Raw genomic sequence first — 25,301 nt, 5'->3', positions numbered from 1 at the left:
GGGGAGAACTACCACGAAGTGGAGAAACCCTGATTGGGAGTAACCCAGAAAATATTTTATCTTACATTTGCTTATGATGAGCACTGAAAGACAGGATGCTGGCTGAATGCAAAAAGCCAGACGTGAATCACTAAATTGCAGGTCTACAGATTGAACTCAGAAAAAGAGACTGCACTGTCCCTGTTTATTCAGTCCTTCGTCCACCCCCACAACCTACTGCCAGTAAACAGCATTGAAGAGAGGGTTAGCAGACACTGTCACTCCAGACATCTGCCTTTTAAATTAAATAGTTCCTATCCCTAAGAACAGACTTGTTAGCTGGTCAGATCTTTGCTGTCCGGTGACTGAGGCAGGCAGATCTCTGTGAATTAGAGGCCGGCCTGTTCTACTTAGAGAGTTCTGAAACAGCCAAGATACACAGTGAGACCCTGACCCAAAACAAACAAGCAAACAAAACAAAGCCAAACCAGACTGTCAGTGCTTTAAGGTGGTGTCGGGGTAGTCATTAGAAGCCACCCTCCCACCCCACCACCCCCGTGGGATCAGATGTAAGAAAGTCATGCTGAAAAGCCACCAAGAGAGAAGTGAGGAAAACAGTAACTGAAAACAGGAAGAAGGCTAGGAGGAATTTTCCCCACAAAGGCCAGCTAGCGCCTCCAGCCACGTTAAGAGGCTCACGCTGACCTGGGTCCCCCCCAAGAGAAGCTTGTTCAAAGACTCTGAACACAGGTGACCATAAAAGCCCAGTAGGAAGAACAGTGTCTGCTACTGGAAACCCAAACTGGACAGAATTCAGTCTGTCTGGACAGACAGAAGACTGAGGCACAGGAAAGGGGCATGGGAGTCTGCAGCTAAAGGATGTGCAATGCCCACCTCTCCTTCACCTCCACCACTGCCCAGAAGAGCAAGGGGATCAGGGATCGGAGGCACAGGAGAGAGGGAGGGAGGAGGGGGGCAATAGAACTTGGAACTTGAGGTATCACATGATGACAGCAGATCCCCAACAGCACACAGAGTGGGGACTGCAGAACTGTGTTAGGAGTCTGAGGCTGGGAGAGTCTCCATAGCTTGTAACACATTACACCTCCACTCCACCCACGTGCCCACGCTGGGATCCTAGCTGTGTGTGTAACGGCATTTCCTACAGTGTCCTGAGGCACTGAGGAAAGGTGGGTGAGCCCTTCCTAGGACCTCAACGTCTCGGGCAAAGAAACCCTGTGGAGATAAAACGATCCCACAGAGCCCCAAAGTATCGGCCTCAGAAATCAGACACTGGGGAGTCTGGCAGAAAGTAGCTCTCCAGGCCCACTTTCTTTTGCTGTCACAGATACCACAGCCAAAAGCAGCACTGGCAGGAGAGGGTTTGTTTGGTTCACACATCCAATCACAGACCACCGTTGATGGAACTCGGGGCAGGAACTGGAGCTGGAGTAGAAAGAAACTAGCTTACTAGCTTACGCTTGGACTCACGTTTGGCTACACTCCGAGGACCCCCTGCCCAGAGGTGGCACCCTACACAATGGGCGGGGCTCTCCCACACTAATCAATGATCAGGAAATGCCCCACAGGTTTGCCTGCAGGTCTGCTGGAGGCAGTTCCTCAGTGGAAGTTCCTTCTTCCCAGAGGACCTGAACTTACGTCAAGTTGTCAGGAAAAACCCTTAATAGCACTGGGGTCTTCAACCACAGAAACCTTCCCTCTGGTGGGATTTGCTGCTTTAACATGCTTGACTCACTGAGACTAGCCACACTCTCCACCAACTTCCAAGTTTGGTTTAAGGTGTGTGGGGGGATGAGGGTGGGGTGGGGTGAGAAAATCAATTCGGGACCTAAATAAGGAAGTTGCAAAATCAATCTACAGCCTTCATGAGAAAGACGTCAAGGTGGATGAAACGGTAACTTAAGTAAAGATTTTAAAACATGGAGGGGGGAAAAAAAAACAACAGCAAGGAGGTTTGAAGACCAAAAAAAAAAAAAAAAACCAACAACAACAACAACAACAAAAAAAACAAAAAACAAAAAACAAAAAAAACAAAAACAAAAACAAAAACACAACCATTCTAGAACTGAATAAAAGAAAGAAAGAATTAAGCCATCAGCAATGCATAATCAACAAAAAGGCCTAGTTGAATAGAAGAAGAGCTCTGAGGTATGTTCAAGAGGCCGAAGGGGCTGGAGAGACAGCTGAGGAGGTAAGAACACTGGGTGCTCTTCCAGAGGACCTGAGTTCGATTCCCAGCAACCACGTGGTGGCTCACAACTCCAGTTCCAGGGGAGCAGACATTCCGTTTTGGCCTTCAAGGGCACCAGGAATACACAAGGTATGCAGACCTGCAAACAGGCGGTACACCCATATACATAAGATAAAATTTAACTTTAAAAAGGTGTCAGAAGGAATCCATGGGTAAGGAGGAGGAGGAGCCAAGATAAAGTATAAAAAGAATTTAGTCGATAAAATTATATCCGAGAATTTCCCAGTGCTGGTGAAAAAGGGGAGGGTCTAGCCCTAAGTGATACGAGACCCTTAGAACTCCAGGCAGATAGGATTGGAGAAGACTCCATTATGTATCATAGTCGAGATGTCAACAGTGCAAAGCAAAGGGGCTACGCTAAAAGCTGTGAGGGAAAAAAACAAAACTCACATACAAAGGGAGAGCCACGAGGAGGATATCAGACCATCTGTTAGATCGTTCCACTCTTAAGAAATCAGGAAAGGGGGCTGGGGATTTAGCTCAGTGGTAGAGCGCTTACCTAGGAAGTGCAAGGCCCTGGGTTCGGTCCCCAGCTCCGAAAAAAAGAAAAAAAAAAGAAATCAGGAAAGAATATATTTCATATGATCTATGGCCCTGGAAGACCGCCAAAGGGAGCCGGTTATGCCCTACAAGGGAATGATCCTAAGCAAGGAAGAGACGGGGAGCCAGCCTCAGGTCACCCAACCAGATGAACAGCCATCAAAGCAGGAAATAGCACGCACTTCTCTGTGGTAATCTTAAATGGAAACGGCGTTAATTTACCAATTAAAGGATGCAGACCGACTAGATCGTAAAACAAGATCTGGGGCCAGCTTGGTGATTCAGTGGGGTGAAAGTGCTCGTTGCCCAACCCCGATGACCCGAGTTTGATCCATAGAACCTGCTTTGTAGATGGAAAGCACTGACTCCTGAAAGGTGTCCTCTGGTCTGCACACTTGTCCCATGTCACACATGCACCCACATGTCATAGACATACCCCCCGGGAAAAAAAAATGAAAAGAAAGATTTTAAACAAAACCCAATTATCTGCAATCCCTGAAAAGCTCACAGTTACTACCAAAGACGCCGAAGAATGAAGTCGAATGCAGGCAGTCGATCTGCCTGCCCCGTGAAGGGGAGAAGCTAGTGTCCTGGTTCTCCTGCCCGATTGCGTAGACTTCAAACTAAAGCTGGTCAGAGCAGAGAGAGAGAGGGTCCCTTCGTGTTAGTGCAGAGCGCGGTACACCAAGAAGATATAGACTTGTGAATGTTTATTCACTGACTGGGAGCTGCAAATTTTATGAAATTAGTATTAGAAAGCACAACACATGGGTCCTGACACAAGAGGAGTGGAGATGTCACTACCCCCACCCCATCCTATTTAGATAAGTCTTCCAGTCTAAGAATTAGTAAAGACAGTTTAGAGCTAAAGAATACCACAGATCAGTGGACTTAACAGGGGACTAACAGGTATCTCACTTAACAGACAGGGACTACATAGTCTTCTACACGTGGAACCTTCTTCAAAACGGATCGCGTTACAGGGTGCAAATCAAGGCTTAGCAAGGAAAGAAGCCACTGTGTATCCTATTGGACCACAATACACTAAACACACAAATCAATACCAAGAGAGACTCGGAGACTACCCGAGTACTGGGAAACCGAACAATCCACTTTTGAATGAACAAGCGGGCCATTGAAGAAATCAGGGAGGACATTTCAAAGTTCCTAGAATCCAGTGAACTGGAGCTTAACCCAGCAGCACCTCTGATGGACAGTGCAGGCTGTCCTAAGAGGAAGCTCGTGGTTTAAAAGGCGGAGCAATCTCAGAGGGATGACCTACTGGTGGGCCTCAAGGTTCTAGAAAAACAAGAAAAAGCCAAACTCAACTTGCAGTAAACTGGAAAGGATGACGAGAGATTAGGAGAGAAAGGAGTGAGATTCGGAACAATCCATGAAATTAATCAATAGTGTTAGTTCCTAGAAAAGATTGAGGAAGTCAGCAAATGCCTGGATAAGCTAACCAAAACGGTGAGACGACCCAAATTGATTAAATTAAAGATAAAGACTCCAGTGATGAGTCAACTTACTGGGAAGGCTTTGGGTACATTCCCCAAAGCTGAAGGCCTTAAAAGAAATTGATTAGTTTCTACCTGCTATGACCCATCAAATTAAATTCTGACAACATAGACGATGTCATCAGACCCATAACGAGCAGTGAGATTGGAAGAGACACTAAGAATCCCCCACACAAAGAAAACGTCCTAGGCCAGATGAATTCACTGCTGACTCAAACTCTGACAGAACACCCAACGCCAACCATTTTCAAACTGTTCCGCAGAAAGAAATGAAAAACTGGACTCGTTCTCTGAAGTCAGTGTTACATCAACATTGTCCTGGCCAACTCTGTCATCTTGACACAAGCTAAAGTCGTCTTAGAGGGAAAATAAACATCTCAACTGAAAATCAAAAAGCCTCCATAAGACCAGGCTGTAGGCAAGCAAGCCTGAAGAGCATTTCCTTAATTAGTGATTGATGGGACAGTGCCCAACCCACTGGGGGGTGGGGGGGTGCCACCGGGTAGGTGGTCCTAAGGTGTATAAAAAACGAAAGCTGAGCAAGCCATGAGGAGGAAGCAGTACGCAGCACCCCTCCACGACCTCTGTCTGTGTCAGCTCCTTCCTCTAGCTGGGCACTTGCCTGGATTGGGTTCATGCCTTGGCGTCCCAGCATAGACTGTGGTGCAGAATACATGAGCCAAATAAAGTTCTTCCGGTTTTCCTCTCCCAGTTAACTTTGGTCATAGTGTCTCACCGAAGCAGTAGGAAAGTAACTAAGAAAAAAAAAAAAAATCAAAACCAGAAAAGGACACAGACCCAAAAGGAAGAAAACTATAGACCGATTCCCCAGATGAATGGGGATGTGAAAATTCCCACCAAAATGCTTACAAACCAAATCCCACACTCTAACAAGATCATACAGATGGTGGCCAAACTGACTTCATCACAGGGATGCAAGGTTGGTTCAAGGTAGACCAATCAATAAATAACACGTCAGTGTTCGTCTCTATACATGCAGGGAGGACGTCTGACAAAGTTCGACATGCTCTCATGATAGACATCTGAAGAGATAAGAATTAATGGACCACACTGCAATGTATTTAAGCTGTTTACAACAAACCCACAGTCAACCTTATACTAAATGAGGGAAAACTGAGAGAACTTCCTCTGAAATCTAGAGCAAGATAAGTGTGCCTGCTCTCTCCAGTCTTAGCCAGAAGAGCAGGACAAGCAAGATACTTAAAGACTGAAACACAAATCAGAGGGAAGAAGTAAAATTACCCATTAGCAAACAGCATGGCTTTATACGTGAAAGACCCCATAAACTCAATCGAAAACTGTAAAGTTTGATGAACGCTTTCAGTAAAATCACAGGATACAATATTAACAATCAGTAGTTTTCATAAATGCCGATAACGAACTTGCTGAGAAAGAAATCAGAAAGTTACACCATCCAGAACAGCATCGAAAACAATTAAATACCTAAAAATAAACCTAACAAAGGAGGTAAAGGGTCTCTACGGTGAAAAGTTAAGGCTTCTCGGGAAGATTGAAGACAAATGAGATCGGAAAGACCTTTCATACTTAGCTTGATAGCTCAGCGTGGGAAAACCTCTGTCAAACGAGGTAATGTGGAATCGATGCAGTCCGCACCAAAATTACAGTGGCATTCTTTGCAGAACTAGAAAAGAAGCGTTTTAACTCATACAGAGACATAAAACATCTCACACAGTCAAAGGAAGACAAAGAAGAAAGCTCATGGCCAGTGCTCCCACACGCTCCACCATTATAATACAGACCCTTAGTGACAGCCAAAACAGTCCTGCAGACCAACGGAACAAAATTGTGGGCCCAGAAACAAGGGGCAGGCTGCAGACAGCTTGCTTTTTAAAAAGGAGGAGAAAGAGACAACCCATTCAACAAATGGTGCTGGCGAAATTATAGACACACATAAAGAAGAGAGAATGTCAACCAAACCTCTCACCCTGCACAAAAGATCAAATGGAAACAAAGTGGACGAAAAACATTGATTTAAAGTTGGGAACACTAGAAGATCTGAAGGTAAACCACTTCGTGATACAGACAATAGGTAAGACTTCCTGAGCAGGGTTCAAGAGCATGGGCAAAAAATACATGGACCCACATGACACTCACTAAAAGACTTCTCCGTCCAACCAGGGAAGGTGTCAGCAGAGAGAACAGACAGTGTGAGAACATTGCCAGCTTCAGACGGGGAGCTAATATCTAGAACACATAAAAAACTGCAAAGGTAACACACACACATTCGCACAGGTCACAGACTGCCAATCAGTGAACGGACCAATGAGCTGAATGCACGGCTCTCAAAAGAGGAAATGAGGACGGGTCAACAGTTGGGCATCGTTTCTTGGTTCTTTTTTTTTTTTTTTTTTTTTTTTTCCTGGAGCTGGGGACCGAACCCAGAGCCTTGCGCTTCCTAGGTAAGCGCTCTACCACTGAGCTAAATCCCCAGCCCCTGGGCATTGTTTCTTAATGTTCAGCATCCTTAGCCAACAGGAAAATCCAAATTGAAAGGACTTTGAGATTCTAGATTATGTCAATCAAAGGGCTAGCATAAACCAACCACATGGCCACTTGCTGGTCTGGGTAAGGGAAGAGTTTTTATTGGTATGAGAGAGAGAGAGAGAGAGAGACAGAGAGAGAGACAGAGAGAGAGACAGAGAGACAGAGAGACAGACAGACACAGACAGAGAGACAGAGAGACAGAGACAGAGACAGAGACAGAGAGACAGAGAGACAGAGACAGACAGAGACAGACAGAGACAGAGACAGACAGAGACAGAGACAGACAGAGAGACAGAGACAGAGACAGAGACAGACAGTCACACCTGGAAGTGTCAGAGTAGTGAGAGGAAGTGGACCGGACATGGCCAACAGAGCGGACCTAGCCAGGGGCAAAACAGAGGGGTGGGGGTGAGCAGAGTGTGTGTGCGTGTGTGTGTGTGTGTGTGTGTCTGTGTCTGTGTCTGTGTCTGTGTCTGTATGTCCCTGTGCATGTCTGCGTGGTTTTATGTGTGTCTGTGTGTCTGTGTGTGTGTGTCTGTGTGTCTGTGTCTATCTCTGTGTCTGTGTGTATGTGTCATGTGTGTGTCTCTGTTTGTATCTCTGTGTGTATATCTGTGTATGTGTCTGTGTATATGTGTCTGTGTGAGTGTCTATGTGTGTGTGTGTGTGTCTGTATCTCTGTGTGTGTGTGTTTCTGGGTTTATGCACCTGTGTGTGTGTGTGTGTGTCTGTGTGTATGTGTCTCTGTGTCTGTGTGCTGTGTGTCTATGTCTGTGTGCTTGTATGTGACAGGGGCAGGGGATAGGGAAAACAGCAGGGTTATAAGGAGAATGAGTAGTTGTGGGTAGGGAAGCCCATGAGCTGGAGAAGGGCTGGGATCCCAGCATGGACTTTGAAATCATGATAACAGGAGCCTGGAGGCCAGCATGTGCTTTGGTGTGCTAGTAGGCACCTTGGAGAGCCATTTGTCCCTTCCGCCAGTGAAAAGGAAAAATGATTCCTTTTGGCAGAGGGAAACTGGCTTCACGAGTTTCTGAGGAATGCTGGATTTTATCTAACTACCAGAAACCCCCCTCTAGTCTGTGTTGAGCCCTTTTTTGGATATTTGGACTGCTGTTTGGGGAACCGGAGTCTCATTTGAACTACAATTATCAAAAAGGACAGGGAAGCCAGTGAGGATGTGGGTATGGGAAATACATCCTTATTCCCTACTAGTGAAAGTGTAAACTGGAACCACTGTGGAAATCAGTGTGGATGGACACTGCTCACAAAACTACCACAGGGTCTAGTGAAACCCCTCTCTGGCATATGCCCGAAAGCTTACCCACCCCAGAGATTCTTACATAGCCACGGTTGGTGGCTGCTCCATTCACAGCAAGGAAATGCAATCATCCCACACGTCCATTGTTCTGGCTAAGTTTTCGTCAGCTTGGCACAAGCTAGAATTATCCAGGAAGCTCAATTGAGAAAATGCCTCCATCCTGATTGCTTCTGGGTAAGTCTACAGGGACTTTTCTTGATTGATGTGAGAGGGCCAGGCCACTGTTGGAGGTACGAGCCTTGAATAAGCTGCCTCTGAGGTGTATAAGAAAGCAGGCTGAGTAAGCCAGTGAGCGGCACCCTCCAGGCCTCTGATTCAGCTCTTGTCTCCAGGTTCCTTGTTTTCCTCAGACATGGAGGAAGCTAAGCTAAGCTGACATTAACCCTTTATTCCCAAGTTGCAATCCATGGTGTTTTATCACAATGATAGAAACCCTGACTAAGATACCTACCAAAGAAGGAATGGATAATGAAATTGTGATACATATATGTAATAGCCTTTTATTAAGCCATAAGGAAAAATGAGATTTTCATGAAACTGGATGGGTCTGAGAATTATGATTTAAGTGAGGTATTCCAAACTGAGATTGATAAGATTAATAACTATCATCAGAAACATAAATATTAGATATTCTGTCTCATATTAAGATCTTAACTTTGAATTCTTTTTTTTTAAAGTTTTATTTCTCTGAGTGCACTGTAGCTGTCTTCAGACACACCAGAAGAGGCCATCGGATCCCATTACAGATGGTTGTGAGCCACCATGTGGTTGCTGGGAATTGAACTCAGGACCTCTGGAAGAGCAGTCAGGGCTCTTAACCACTGAGCCATCTCTCCAGCCCCTCGAATTCTTATGAATGTGCATTAATATGAGTGAGATAGGTACGGGTCATGCTCCTCTAAAGGGAACCATAATGGAGGAAAAGAAGTTTTAAGAAAGAGAAGGGAGGGTGACCGAATGTATGCGATGCGAGAGTGGAAAGGACCTGCTGTAGGCTGAAAAGGGAGAAGTCAAGGACAAGGAGACGACAGGGTAGGGGTGGGGGAAGATCGACCAAGGCAAAGGAAGCATGAAAGCTGTAACTTTGTACGCAGATTTTTAAAAATTAACTTAAAAAACTAAACTGCATTTCCCTCCCCAAGTGCCGGCAAAAGTCACGAGGCTACGGCTAACTCCAACTTTGCAAAAGCCTAAAAACTTTTGAATGCAGTGGCTCATCATAACGTCACCCAGTTCATGCTACATAGACGAGTCAGGAGTGGATGGGCTGTGCACACCTAACTTACTTCTTCATGGCATGGGTTAGGCTTGGTGAGAATCATTGGTTAGAACTGTTAAGGCAGTGCTACCAAAAAACAAACAAACAAACAAACAAAACGATCTTCTTTTTTTTTTGTTTGTTTGTTTTTGTTTTTGTTTTTTTTCGGAGCTGGGGACCGAACCCAGGGCCTTGCGCTTCCTAGGCAAGCGCTCTACCACTGAGCTAAATCCCCAACCCCCAAAACGATCTTCTTAAAACAACGAAATGTTCAACACATTTCCCACAATGAAGAGAAGTCCTGTTGTCCTTCGAAAAAGATAAGGATAGCATGATCTGGGGGCAGGATGAGAAATTAAAGTAGAAGTGGAGTGAATTCAGATTGCAGAGGGTAAAGACAGAATTGGCAACAGAGAGGAGGTTGCCGGAATAGTTTGATTTACTTGTACAAACACAATGGGATGGAAATGGGACAGAGAAATGGAAATAGAACGGAGAAATGAGTTTAAAGGGATACAGTCAATTAAGGGGATAAAGAAAGAGGTAAGACGTGGGATATGTATGGGTTAATTTTCTGTTGGTGTAATAATAAAACACCATGAACAAAAGCACTTATAGAAGAAAGAGTTTTGGCTTACTGTTCCCCAGGGATAAGATTCCATCGTGCTGGGAAGGCAAGGGAGCAAGAGGGAGGCAAGTCACCAGAAACAAGAAGCCGGGAGCTCACATCTTCAACCACAAGCACAAAGCAGAGAGAGAGCAAACTGGAAGTAGGTGAGACTCTAAGCTCTCAAATCCTGTAAGGCCACGCCTCCTAAACCTTCCCAGACAGTGCCACCAATTAGGGACCAAATAATTGAATACAAGAGCCTACAGTGGGCATTCAGTTTGAGATATTCATGGGATATGTATGGGAAGCACCCCACTAGACTGAAGATAAACCAAAGCTCAAAAGGACAGTTCGATGGCACATTCGTCAAAATTAAATTAAACTTTAATGAAATTAATTAGTGAAATCAAACCCTCATGCTGCTCTGATTGAATAGCCTTGGGTGAGCCTTCTGGTTTTGATATTTGAAAAGTGGAGAGAGTGATTATTACACTGCAGGGCTCTGAATAGTAAGACACATGTATAAGGAGCTCTTGCAGTATCTGGCACAAGGCGACATCAAAAGTCAACTATCCTGTCTCCCTCAGTTCACCTCTGCAGGACAAGCCAAGAGATCTTGTAGAAACAACAGGTTCCCTTCACTCCTCCTTAAAGCTGTCAGCTGTCCATCACCATGACCAAAAAAAAAAAAAAAAAAACCCAAACAAACTTAGATAAACAAGTTAAAGGAAGCACTATTTGAGCCCATAGTTTCAAAATGTTTAACCCATGGTAGGTTGTCTTTTATGTACATGGTAAGGCAGAGACACCACGGTAGAGTACAACACTCACCTCATGATAGCCTAGAAGGACCAAGGTCAGTTTACCCACATCAAATGCATGCATGTCCACCCTCCTACCCTGTGATCTTTGAGAGAGGCCTAACCTATGTCCTAATAACCCATTCACTGCTAAATTCATCGATGAATGAATCTACTGATGAAGTCAGTGCCTTCAGGATACCATCATTTCTCAATGACACAGCCAGCTGGAGACCAAGCCTTCAACATGGGGTCTTTGAGGACATCCTTGATTGAGACCATAATGTGTGCTACGACATCCATCTTACCCATGGTCCGGTGACGTCATTCTCCCTTCTTGTCTGTGTCAGCTTCATGCTAGGGGCATTTGTTACTGCCGTTTGTTCTGTGTGAAGTGTTCCTCTCATGCTTTCTAAGAACTGGCTTTCATCTTTCTGTAACTACCTCACGTGACGCTATGCCATGGAAGCCCTGGATGGCCCTTTCTTCATCTATCCCAAACATCTTCTATCCTTTTATTGATGTTTTACCTACAGAAGATCACTGCTGTGAATCTATGTAACACATATACTTCCAAGATGTCATCTGTCCCACCTGCAGCAGTCAGGTCACTGGCGATGTATTTATCTTATTCCCTACTCCTTTACCTTTTGGTACACAGTAGGTCTCCATAATAGTTGTTGAACGAATAAATGAATATTCATGAAAGCATTATAGATCTATATAAACATAGAGTGTACATTTCTTCCCCAGTCAGGCGACACAATTTGACTCAAAGCATAACCCCATTGTGTTGGCTGACTGTAACCCGGATGTTACACAGAGGTAGGCCAGTTAACCTCCTGACCTTTATTGTCCTTCTCGTTAAGAAGGGAACCAACAATTGCCACCCTCTTGGTGAAGATAGAGGTAGTAAAGAAAAAAGGAAATGAATTCTGGCAAGAGTCTGGAATTTTACAAATGAAAGGCACTCTGTTTAACTATTCAGCCCATCATAAAGATGACAGGCATGGGCCAAAATGGCATAATCAGAAATCCCTGGAGTCACGTCAAACTGCTGGACGATGACAACAGTCCACCAGAATTTCCACCAAGTACAATGACAGTATAAATCACAGGATTAGAATTCAGGGTGGTAGTTCCTGAAGTAAGATTAGAAAGAAGGGCACTACCCAGATAGACTGCAATTACCAAGAGAATGTAGAACCCATTGGAGCAGAAAATGACCCACCCATGAGCTTCCAATTTCCAGGCTTCCTTCCTTCCACAGACACAGCCTCTGACACACAGGAACTCACTCCTGGAGCACTCCACCAGTGCCTCCTAGGAGACTTCTAAATTAAAAAAAAAAAAAAAAAAGCTTTCTGAGGTTGACTCAGATAACAGCGTGGTCTGGTATTTTCATTTCAAACCTAGAATGCAAAAGCTGTTTTTTTTTTAAATGCATGGATAGGAGATCAGCTCAGAACAAATATGGTTGTATATATCTTCTGTGAATGCTCTGTTAGAACAAAACTCTTGAGCAAGCCTACATCTGGCATGAGAATAAAGAATATGGATTTTTCGATTAGGTTCCCAACGCTGTCTGTCTTTGTCACCTGAGGGCTGTGTAACCTCAGCGAGTGACCAGCAATTCTCAGAAACTTCTATCTTTAATAACACCTGCATTTAGAGCAATGGTTCTTAGCCTTCTGAATGCTGTAACCCTATAATACAGTTCCTCATGTTGTGGTGATCCCCAATCATAAAATTATTTCCTTGGTGCTTTATAACTGCAATTCTGCTACTGTTATGAATCATAATGTAAATATCTAATATCCAGGATGGTCTTATACTCCCTCCAAACATCATGTGTCCTCCACGGATCTTACCTTACTACATGTCTTGCCTTAGCATGTGAGTCTGTCTCAGCAAAACTCCACGTGTGACTGTATCAGCTGACATCACTGACAATTATCCTGAGTCTGTGGAACTGACAAGAAGATACAGCACACTGCCAGAAGTTTTTTGGTACATTTCTCTCTATGGAGTTCTAACAAATGGATCTCAAATACACAATATATGGCAGACCAATTCATTTCTGTCATTAGCTAAGAATCCTTCATCACGTATCCTTTCACAAGCTTGCTTTAGCAAAATGACCTGTCACCTGTGTCTGCTTCGGTGAGACATTCCTTAATGAGTCTGCTTTAGTAAAACATTCTTTCACCTGTGTCTGCTTCAGGAAAACATTCCTCCATGTGTTTGCCCCAGCAAAACATAGTCCTACACAACTGTCTCTCCAAAGAATGTACTTCACATTACAGTGTACTCTAGTGGGCGCCATGATGGGGAAAGTTGAGAGTACCCACAAGGCTCCTGGAAGGGACAAGCATGTGTAAGCAGGTGGGAAAGGCTGTGGGAGGAGATATAATATATACTGTCTTCAAGGATGCCATATGAAAGTGGAAGAGGATGGGAACAAAAGGAATCCTATATAGAAGGGACATTATTTGCAGGTGCCTGACAAGTACAAAGCATGAAATTCTCAAGTGTTGAAAAACAGAGATACCAGAAATCACTATGTGCTTTTAATTTAATAAGGTGGCATAATTGAATTCATCTTTTACAGAGATTAATATGGTCATAGTATGAGAACTAGATTAGGAAAGATACCACTTTGAGTCCATGATTTAAGGACAGACATATTCTAGAGAGATTTAGGAAGGACAATAACAAGACTTAGCAATAAAGAGGAGAGAAAAATGAGAAAGGAGGGTGGGAGACAATAGCAGGTTTAATGGCAATGGCACCAAGACAGGACACACAGAGGAGAATGACTTTTGAAGACTCAATATGTCATGAGTTTGGGATGCCACTGGGGCTGTCTGGTGGAGCATCTAGCAGTAAGGCGAAGAATTGTGCCATGACTTTTCTTTTCTTTATGTTATTGATATTGAGTGTCCTGTAATCCAGCCACACAGGACTTGTTCATATCTGATTCTATGGCTTTGCTTTCACTGTTCTGATAGGAATCTCCTCAGTATAGATGGCCAAATTCTGACATCAACCGAGACGTGACCTCCACAGAGGGGCTCTCTCTTCCTAAGATGTATTGGTTACTTTTCTGTTACTGTGATAAAAGACCATGTTGAAAAGCAACTTGTGGAATAACGAGTTTATCTGGACATACTCTTCCAAAGGGATAAATGTTCATTGCATATCTAATACCACGTGGACATCTTTGAAGCCATATACGTACAAGCGACATCGTACAGATTGAGCATGTTGTACTTATTAACCAATAATAATAATGTGTGTGTATAACAATGATTAAAGAAATAGAGGCCATGAGCTTGAGTAAGAACAAGGGTGGTACATGGGAAAGTCGGAGGAATTAGAAAGGAAGGGAATTATATTTTAGTTTTTAAAAATTAAACAACTAATTTTTTAGAAAGAATCCATTCTGTGGAGGGGACATGGCAACAGATAGCAGGCACTGGATGATCGCATTCTCAACCACAAACATGAAGCAGAGAGAGTGGAAGCGAGTGGAGGCTGTGAACTCTCAGAGCCTATCCCCAGTGGTATCTTCCTCCAGCAAAATTCTGCTACCTCCACAAACAGTACCACCAACTGGAGACCAAGTTCAAATGACTGAGCCCATGTGAAATATATAATGTTCAAACCATGACACCCTCTACCACCAGAGACACAAGGATGTTTCCCAAACTGTCAGTTAATACATTAGTTCATTCAAAAGCCTAGTTGCCTTCTAACTGATATAAGTTTTGTTGAAATTCAGAAGAAAGTGAGAATGCATATCACATCAAACAGAAGGGATACAAGAATTTGTCAAAGAAAATCATGTATATGTTTCCTAGATAAGATTATGAAGTATAAGGGTTGGGAATTTGGGCTCAGTGGTAGAGCGCTTGCCTAGGAAGCGCAAGGTCCTGGGTTCGATCCCCAGCCCCGAAAAAAAAAGAAAAAAAAGATTATGAAGTGTATTTACTACTGTATGTGATGGTTAAATAAAAACTTATCTATATAATTATCCATAGTAATGCGGGCTTAGTGTTGTTTGTTGACTCAGTAAATGACATATCTTCTAAAACATATGTAACTTAATTTACTTCTAACTACAGCTCTGTGAAGTCAAAATTATTATGCCCATTTTAAAGATAAGAAAGTTAATGATATATATGTCAAGTGCCTTATTGAGATAACAAAACTTCTAAGACTGGGTCAAACGTAAAACCTGGGCCTTGCAGATTATAAACATTATAAAAACCACAACTGGCTCTCTAGAGTGGGTGGATGTGGCAAGCTCACACAGTGTGAGAAATGAGAAGCTTGGCCTTTAGAGCATGGGCAGGGAGAAAGGCCCTGGAACACTAAAAGAGCAAGCAGAATAAAATCCCAAAGGAGGGGAGCACACGAGAAGGAAGAATGGTAAACACTGAAGGGCCCAACTTCAGGGAAGGGAAGACTGAAAGCTCAGCAAGCTGAAGACTTGACTCAATGAGAATAACAGCAAGTTGAGGATGCAACGGCTAGAGTGTGAGGGTAAATGAGAAATGAGTGTAGAGCAACTCAACCAGTCTTAGCTGTAGAGCAACTCAACTAGTCTTGATGGTACAGCAACTCAACCAGTCTTAGCTGTAGAGCAACTCAACTAGTCTTGGTAGAGCAACTCAACTAGTCTTGCTAGAGCAACTCAACCAGTCTTGGCTATAGAGCAACTCATCTAGTCTTGCTAGAGCAACTCAACCAGTCTTGCTACAGCAACTCAACCAGTCTTGCTAGGACAACTCAACTAGTCTTGGTAGAGCAACTCAACTAGTCTTGCTAGAGCAACTCAACCAGTCTTGCTAGAGCAACTCAACCAGTCTTGGCTGTAGAGGAACTCAACTAGCTTTCTCTGCAAGGACAGAAGGTGCAGGGAAGGCAGAATTTCTGCACCTTTTTCTTGGCATAGAATGTTCTGAGAACATCTGTGTATTGTCAGGAAAGGAGAGGACAACACAAACAGAAGGAACATGAAAGGATCAGAGTTCCTACAGATATGGAAGGTGATAAAATATGATGAGAGATGGAGAGACCAGCCTTGGGGCACCCTCTCTGGTTCTTTCAGGATAAGGGAAAGATAATGGTGACTCACAGCTTTAATCCTAGCCCTCAGGAGCTGAGGCAGGGGATGGATTACTGTGAGTTTGAGATCAGCCTGAACCACGGAGTAAGACCGTGTCTCAGAAAATTACACATCAGCAAGGCTATACATTCAGGATATAGATGTATTCGTAGGCCTAAATTACAAAACCAAAACAACCCCTTCACAACTGAAGGAAAAGAAATACCTAATGTCGAAAGGAGTGAGCTCCAGTAGGGTGAGAATGAAGGAGGGGCTGTCTGGAGGAGCTGGGTCACTGCACACCCTACAGGACTCCAGGAAGGCTGGCATCTGTGAACTTCCAGTGACACAGGTCAGCAAACTTCCTGGAAATAATCGAAAATCTCTCCATCTGCTTTAGCTGTTTAACACAGTGGATGCTTCATCACCAGAGCCTGATGTCATCCTGCCTGTGAACATTTACAGATAACCCAACGCTCAGCAAAGAGCCAAAGAATAACATATACTGAACAGACATCCTGTGGAATTTATCCAAAGCCTCTCGTGCATAACGTCCAAATCAAAGATGGACCTTTTTACACTCTTTTGAGCATTTTTTGCCTTCAGTGATAGTCCCTGAGGTTCTTTGAATTAGGATGCTCCCACAGGCTCAGGCATCTGACCACTTAGTCCCTAAGTTTTGGTGCTATTTGAGAATTATGGGGTGGTGCTGTTTGAGGTGTAGCCTTCATGGAGGAAATACATCATTGGGGGCAGTTTTTGGGTTACATGGCTGCTCCCCACAGTTCTAGTTTACTATCTCTGGTTCGTGTTTGCAGCTGAAGATGTGATCTCTTGGTTCCTCCTGCTGCCTGCTGCCATGCATTCCCGTTACAACTGACTCATTCCTCAGGTCTGTGAGCCCAGATAAACAGTGTTCTATAAGTCACCTTGGCCATGGCATCCTCTGACAGCAGCAGAGAAGGAATAGCACAGTCCCCAGTCTTGAATTTGCAAGTATATACAATGTCATTAACAGGACACAGTTATCCCAAGTTCAAAAAACAAGTGTTATCAAAAGTTGGTCCAGGGAGCTGGAGAGATGGCTCATTGGGTCTTGCAGAGGACCCAAGTTCAGTTCTCATTACCCTTTTCTGACGGTTCACAATTGCCTGTAATTCAAATTCCAGGAGATTTGACACACCCTCTTCTGTCCTCTATGGGCTCCCAAGCACATGAGGCAGACACTGATACACACACACACACACACACACACACACACACACACACACACACACACACAGAGTTTTTAAATCGTTCAGTTATCCCACATTGGATTTGTGAATATCAGCTCCCCTTCACTTCGTGGCGACTCAGTATGAACAGGAAATATGCACATCAATCCCACCCCCAATAATAAAACCAGCTCTGACAGTTGGTGGGAAATGTTTGACACATTTATTGACTCCACCCCCTTAGCCCACTGCCCATCCATATGTCAGTATTCTCTTGCTACAGAGCTGTCGTCTTCTGCAGAGCCCGCAGGTGCCATTATCGCACGCAGACTGACAGTGAAGTGCACACTCCCTCATGCCCTCTCTAAAGGTTCTTTCAGGATAAGGGAAAGGCCACGGTTGCTTCTGTAAGGCAGAATCATAGCCTCTTCCACTTTGTCATGGTGCTTGCTGCTCTCAGAGCTGCTCAGAACAGAGCTTGACGAGTATGTGGGAGACCCTTAAAACCCTTGGCAGACTCTTACCTCACTCCCCACACCCAAAATATCCCGATTCGATTGGCATCTAAAAGAGAGACATGAGCCCAGTTCGGTTCCCAGCACTTATAAGGCAGCCAACACCTGCCTGTAATTCGATTCCACAGGATTCAACACCAGTCTGACCTCCACAGGGTCCTTCATGCACACAGTGTCCATCCATATGCTCAGGCACACACGCATACACACAGAATCAAATAGATATTAAAAACGGAAACATGAAGCAATGAAATTATCAGAAGAAAAGGTAAGGAGAGGCATTAATAACTCCAAAGAGGCACTGCATCATTCGTAATTCTTTTAAAAAACCACATTTAAGCAACAATGAGACCATCATTCAACAATCTGGTTGGCAAAGGTCAAAATTTTTTGAAGATTTGGCTTTATTTTTAATCGCATGTATATGTGTGTGGCCCTGTGCACACATGGTACACGTAACATGTGGAGACCGGAAAGGGTCTGAATCTCCTTCCTCAGAGACGGAGTTACAGGTAGGTGGGAGTGGTTTGGAGAAGGTCTGAATTGCCATCTTCTACGAGAGCTCACCCATCTCCATCTAAGGCAATCTGACGACAATCGCTAAACTTACTTGGACCTGGAACTGACTCCCAGTACTTATTTGGTAAATACATGCTCACAGGTGAAGTGTGTCTTCGTTTGCAACAGGCAAATACTGGAAACAAACTAAATCCCCTGGTGGAAGGCTAAGCCAGTGTTCTGCCTTTAGATGGGTAGACCTCCAACACCATGCATGACTCAGAAGAGCATGTGTAGTATGAAGCCATCTGCATAGCGTATTTGTAAATGTACAGGTATGTATATATGCGTATGCTTGTGAGCATACAGTGTACACTTAGAAATATGTGTGTATGAAACTAGGACTAACAGTTTGGAAAGAAATCAGGTGCGTGGAAACCAAAGCTGGAAGAAGATTCTCTAGTCCTTGGGGACATATTGAATTTTTAACGACTGATAACAGACTCAAAGTGTCTGTCACCCTTGTATAGTGGACCAAATAAGAATAAACCAAGTCCTGTAATCACAAAGCTCCCTCAACAGTATATGAAACGTCAGGAAGACTATGTCAGCTCTGCAGACTTTTCTTTAAGTATAAATTCTAGCTTACCAATAATGCTTAATATTGTATTATGACAGAAAGAAAACCACAGAATCAAGGGTCACAGAATCAAAGATCATAGAGTCAAGGGTCATGGGGTGAAGGGTTACAGAGTCAAGGGTCATTGCATCAAGGGTCATTGTACCCCTGCTCACTGGAGAACAGGACAAAGCTGTTCCTGCAGCAGACATACAAACCTTGGACTCCCTAGCAAGCCACGATTGTGTGATGATGGCTTAGTCCCCATGTAAATTAAAAGGTTTTTTTTTGTTTCCATGACTTGCATCAGAAAAATTAAAACAAAGAGGACATTAAAACAACGTCACTAAATTTTCCTGCACCAAACTTGAGGCACTTTTTCTCTGCTCCCAATCAAAACAAAGCTACAATGGTCCCTGAGACAAACTTGAGACCAGTCTGAATCTCAGGCCCAAGGCTGGTCTTAGACCCCTTGGAGACTCTGTCTCTAAAGAAGTCTGGCGTGTTTCGTAGAAGAAAGGATTAGTGTGATTCTCGAGCAAACCTAATAGTGATGTGGGACCACAGTTACTGGAGCTAAGTCAGAGCCGGCCAAAGCTGACGGCTCGTGAGGCTGGGGAGGCAATTTCATCTCTTAGATTTTTCTCCTCCAGCACTTTGAACAGCCACACTGGGATGTGGATATTTACCCTGGCCGTAGCTTCCCTATGTCCACCACCAGGGAAGCAGCTCCAGTGTGCTGACTCATTATTCAAAGGGAAGTTCTGTTTGGTAAGAGAGGAGAGCGTACTTTAGAGCATGCGTGTAAAGAGCGGTGTCCATTACTGTCACAAGGACAGGAGTACAGTGCAGGACCTCGGACGCTGGGTCCTAGGTGGATGGCGGGACTGCGGGCCCAGCGCTAACTCGAATATCAAGAGCTTTCGTTATCATTGTGATAATCATTCCTATGGCGCTAGATCCGACATCACTTCTCTCTGTCTCATCGTATAAAATGTAAGCCGGATTCACCTGTGCTCGGGTTGTGCTGTAATTCATATTTCCGTGCTTAATGCTCTATCAGCATGATGTGGAAAACTCATAAAATAGCCATCTTTCAAAACTTAATAGATAAAGATGAGAATGTAGGTATTGCATAGTTGGCCAGGCCTTAGTGGCTCACGCCTTTAATCCCAGCACTTGGGAAGTAGAGGCTGGTGGATATCTGTGTTCAAGGCCAGCCTGGTGAACAGACCAAGTTCCTGAGTTCCAGGACAGCCAGGGCTACACAGAGAAACCCTGTCTTGAAAAATGAGAGAGAGAGAGAGAGAGAGAGAGAGAGAGAGACAGAGAGAGAGAGAGAGAGAGAGAGACAGAGAGAGACAGAGACAGAGAGGGAGACAGAGACAGATAGAGAGAGAGAAAAACAGACAGAGAGACAGAGAGACAGAGACAGAGACGGATGGAGAGAGAGAAAGACAGAGAGACAGAGACAGAGACGGATGGAGAGAGAGAAAGACAGAGAGACAGAGACAGGGAGAGAGGGAGGGAGAGAGAGATAGAAAGACAGAGAGACAGAGAGACAGAGAGAGACAGAGACAGAGAAGAGAGAGAAAAGAGAGAGAGAGAGAGAGAGAGAGAGAGAGAGAGAGAGGGAGGGAGCGCATAGCTACTGTTAGGGGGGAGTGGGTCAGGTGGGGATCTGGTGATTTAGCTCAGTGGTAGGGTGTTTGATTAGCTTGCACCAAGCCCTGTATTTGATCCGCAGGACTTCACAGACTGGGTGTGGTACTCCTGTAGTCTGAAGACTTGGGAGGTCAGGGCAAGGGGATAAGGAAAGGGGTTGAAGTCTCTCCTCAATGACCTGGTGATTTCAAGACCTTTCTGGGATATATGAGACCCTTTGAAAGAAAGAGGGTAGGGACAGGGTTTCTCTGTGTAGCCCTGGCTGTCCCGGAACTCACTCTGCTGACCAGGCTGGCCTTGACCTCACAGAGATTCAATCTGCCTCTGCTTCCCAAGTACTGAGATTAAAGGTGTGTACCACCACCACCAGCTGAAATTGTAACTTTATCACAAAATTATAGCTATAAGCTTCTCTGTTCCACTATACCCACTAATGTATTCATAGAATTTTGTCTTAATTTGATTATATATTTCCTTCCCTTTCTGTCATAAAAACTAAAATAAAACTATCCTTGGAAGCCTCCCAAATATGATTTTTCCCCTCTTTGCCTGGGCACACAGCCAATGAAGATTAAGCTAGAAAATAACTGATAAAGCAATTGGGGGAGGGGGAGGGGAGTGGGAGCAGTGCGTTAACCCTTTGAATGCCACTGTCTTCCTCGAAAAGTAAGAGTACTGTACAAAAAGGGCCTGGATGCCTTGGGAATAGACTCTGCATCTGAAGATATTTTAAAACAGTGTAGAGGCTCTAACATACACCAAGGCTGGAAGACCTCTAAATTCAGTGATTCCTAAGTTCATTGTTGACACTGACAACTGTTGATTCTTAAAGAATGCTTTTCTAGATACACAGGTGACTTTATGTAAGTGCAAAGCTACAACAGTAGCCAAATTTGGCAAGGGAGGGCAGATTTCTGTGTAGCTTCTCCTTCTAGTCCTCCTAAGAACACCATACGAATATAATATCCATGACCTCAAAAACAGAGAGTCCTGCCTGGTCTCTTATTCAGGGTGTGAAAGGCAGAATCTCAAGGCTCAAATAACTTTCATTTTAAATTTAATCCAACACAGCAATCCCCTTTGGACCCCTTAACTTCTTTTTCTTCCTTATACAAACAGATGCCCGCATGTGACCAGCCATTGGTTCCTCAGTCATGGCCATCCGACTTGTCTCCAGGGAGGAGTCAGTGTTAGGCACTTGGTTATTCTTTGTCAACTGACTGACTGCAAAGGGAGGCTTCTAGTCTTCACCTCTGACTTTTGGATGCCAGTTAGAAGCCACCCTCTTTCCTGACAGCAGAATGTCAGAGATGAGAGCAGCAAAGGAAGTGGACCCTGGAGGCTGTGTTTCCACAGGCAAAGGAGGTTAAGACCTAAAGGTAAGTTTAAACCTATAAAGTAATAACTTCTCCCAAAGCAGGCACATAAAATCCAAAAAACACTGTATCTATAGATATAAATATCAAATGGCACCTTAGAAAATGGATATAATAGTCTCACTTGATTGCGATTTCATTGTTTCCACTGAAATCAGACCAGGAAACTCAACCGAATTCCTAAAAGAAGGAAAGAATTGAATTGAAATTTCACTTGAATAGAAACAATGATAATATCGCTTGTCATTTGGAACATTTGACAAGAATTTAACAAATACTTCACCACTGGGTGGACGTCTCCACGAGACAACACTGACGTTTCCCTCAGTGACTAATTGTGACTGGGAAGTCAGGGTGAGCTCAGCCTCTCAGTTCTTCTCCCAATGCTTCCGAAGGCTCCTCCACGTTTAGCCTTTTGTCCGTCCCAAACATCCCGATAAACAACCAGGCACGAGAGCGCATGCGCTGAGGTACAGACCATCTCTGAGGTACCCCACAGAGGTCTGCTAAAGGAGACAGCACAATCCATCCTCCCCTGGTAATGCAATCGAGAGTATGTTAACCCTCAGCTAGGAAGTCTCTTCTGCCACTGTAGTTAATGTATATTATGAACTTAATTAAGAATTCAGCAGGAGCTGAAGATCAAATAGTAGGGCCGATTCTCCATCCTCAAATTCATGAAGAGATCGATACGAAGCACACACATTGACCTGTCTTCCGGTTACTTCCGGTGCTATCATGCTCTGGAGAGCTCAGCGCTGAAAAGGCTTCGGTCTTCAGAGCTGACAGGCAAATCTCCCGACTTGGGTATTGAAGTAAACATTAATCATCATAATGTGACCAAGTCGAATCTTCAAACAAGGTCAGGGCCCAATCCCAGTCGGTCGCCACTTCCATGGGCCACGGTGGCCATATCCAGGCGTGGAAGCCACAAAAACCGGCACACAGTTCACAGCAAGGGAGTCAGCCTCAGCCTTTTCTGAGCTCAACTCCTGTCTCCTTTCCTGAAATCCTTCGAATAGAGCAGCAAATCCAGTCCTCCTCTCCCCTTGCAGAGTGAACTGGCCTCGTTGTCTGATGTCGTCTCTGCTCAGCTCTACGGTCTCCGAAGAGGGACAGAACTTGGTGAGGAGTGCAAACATTGGAATATAAATCTATCTGAAATGTTGAGAATCGCTGAGAAAACGTTGCTGTGAGTTGTTGAGCTAATGTAGAAGCAATCACTGAATCCAGGACAAAACGAGCTAAGCCATCAAGCAAAGCAAAATCTTATCACAGAGAGCTAGAGTCTATGTTAAGTGGAGTCTGTACCCGGAGAAGAACGCCTAATGTAAATTAATGACCAGGAGTATTTGAAAACTCCATCACACACGAGTAGTATCGCCGCCAAATAATATACTAATTGTTATTGTATTAAAATAAACGTTGCCCCTCATGTACTCCATTAACATGGTCTCTCGCCTTCTAAATATTCATCCTTTTCCTGGCTACTGAAATCTAACTCTTCCCTCTGGCGAAGATCCTCTTCACTTTCTCTCAAGAAAGCGTCCAACCTCCCTACAAGTTTCATCAGCACTAACCCAGAATGTCAGCTCTCCTCATCCTGTATCAACAGAGTCAACAGAACATTTTTATGTGTATAGAACATGCATGAACTTTTCTTGTCATCTCTCTCTAAACAATACGTGATAGCTACTGACGTGCCGTTTATGTTATATCGGGGATCCTGTAAGAAATTCAAAGATGGTCTCGAGCACACACGAGGTGCTCCCAGGCATCTGGATCCTGTGTAAAGATATGAATTTAAACAGAGGTCTTGAGCATCTGTGGATTTTGCAGGATCCTTGGAGGGTCTTGAACGCACCCTGGCAAGATCTGACATTCTGGATACCTATTAAATATCCCTCTTGTCCAGCTCTTCCCAGCTCCTGTTGCCCTGGCTTGAGCCAAACTCACCTCCCACTAGATCACTATCACACCTGCCAATATGTATCCTTCCCCTCTCCTTCTTGCCCTCTTCAAAGCCATTCTCCAATACCCACCAAGATGGCCCCCATATAGCTTGACCTTCCCACGATTTAGAATAGAATGTGGGCTGACGCAGCCAAGCTTATGCCTGGGGCTCCATCTCTGTCTCATTCCATGTCCTCTTCCTCAACACCCTTGGTCACTCTCTCACTCTGACCCCATCAACAGACCCAGCCAACTCGTTCCCCACCACACACAGGCATCTTGTCCACTCTTGGAAGAGCTGGGTTTTAGTTCAGAGCTCAGGACTCGCAAAGGGACATTTTTGTTCCTCTCTTTCTAAAGTAGCCCCAAATCCTAGGTGCCCGTCACTTCACCCCAATTAGTCCCCCCAAGGTAATCTTAAAACTGAGAGAAGCCAGCAGTCTGGAGAGGGTCCAGGTCTGGGCAGACAGATCAAACCGTTAATTTACACCAACGGGGCTTTGGTTTGTTAAAGGGTGCCCTGTAGCCAATTACCTAATATTAGCCAATTAACTAGTTAAGCTGTAATCAGTCAGCTGGGTGCTCAAGCTGCAGTCGATTAAGATGCTCTCTATGCCTCATTTCCACCTTTCCAAAGCTGGAATAACATTGTTTATTAAAACTCTGGCTAGGGGCTGGGGATTTAGCTCAGTGGTAGAGCGCTTACCTAGGAAGCGCAAGGCCCTGGGTTCGGTCCCCAGCTCCGAAAAAAAAGAACCAAAAAAAAAAAAAAAAAAAAAAAACTCTGGCTCATGAGTTATCCTTTATTCTCGTTTGTCAAATGAACGCTCCCAAGTTTAACTTATCTAAAGACTCTGCCTTCCCGTGATTACAGTGCAGTTGACAGACTCCTGACCAAACTCTAGTTCCCTGCGAGCATCGAGTAACCAGAGGGATGGGACTGAGTTCCCTGTGCTCCTTCTCTGCCGCAGCAGGGGATTGTGGACCACTCTTGCCCAAATTCTGAAATCCTACGGATTTATATTTTGAGATATATGAGTTCCTATGAGTAAATGTTTTTGTCCAAACTATGTTTTGAACCCACGACATAAACAGGATTGGAGCCTGAAGAGAAGCCTCCATGTTCTGGGCTGGCCAGACAAGAAACAACTGAATGAAGTTCCAGAGGTAGGTAAGCTCTTAGGGAGCCACGGCTGGGCCTGGACTCCTGCGCATGCTTACAGCAGGTTTCTGGGGAAGCTGAGGAACCTGGGAAGCTGCTTCTCCTGCCTAGTAGGCTTGCCACGTTGGTGCTGCGTGATGCTAGCTCAGCTCTTCCCGCAGGCACAGGGGAAACTCGGAGAGCTCCGGTGCCTTCTTTTCACAGGGACTCTCATCATTTAGATCATGGTGCCACCTGATCACGACGTTTAACCTTACCCATTTTTTTTTCTCTCTACTCCTGAGTCTGCAGATTCTTCCTCACTAAAGTGGAATGAGTTTGTGGTCTTTTCTTTCCAGAGTGTAATTGCATCTTAAAAATGGA

General features: G+C 44.4%; 1 long non-coding RNA gene and 1 pseudogene across 1 annotated transcript; both read left to right on the top strand.

The window, feature by feature from the left end:
- Positions 1–25,301, top strand: part of LOC120093719 (basic proline-rich protein-like) — a 193,081-nt pseudogene that overhangs the window by 78,440 nt on the left and 89,340 nt on the right.
- LOC134479566 (uncharacterized) lies at positions 21,532–23,266 on the top strand. The gene is made up of 2 exons (XR_010053077.1): positions 21,532–21,826; positions 22,879–23,266. It is a non-coding gene; the product is annotated as an uncharacterized LOC134479566 (long non-coding RNA).

This window comes from Rattus norvegicus, chromosome 7, assembly GCF_036323735.1.
Source record: "Rattus norvegicus strain BN/NHsdMcwi chromosome 7, GRCr8, whole genome shotgun sequence".
Taxonomy (NCBI): domain Eukaryota; kingdom Metazoa; phylum Chordata; class Mammalia; order Rodentia; family Muridae; genus Rattus; species Rattus norvegicus.
This window is presented reverse-complemented; position numbering and strand designations above follow the sequence as displayed.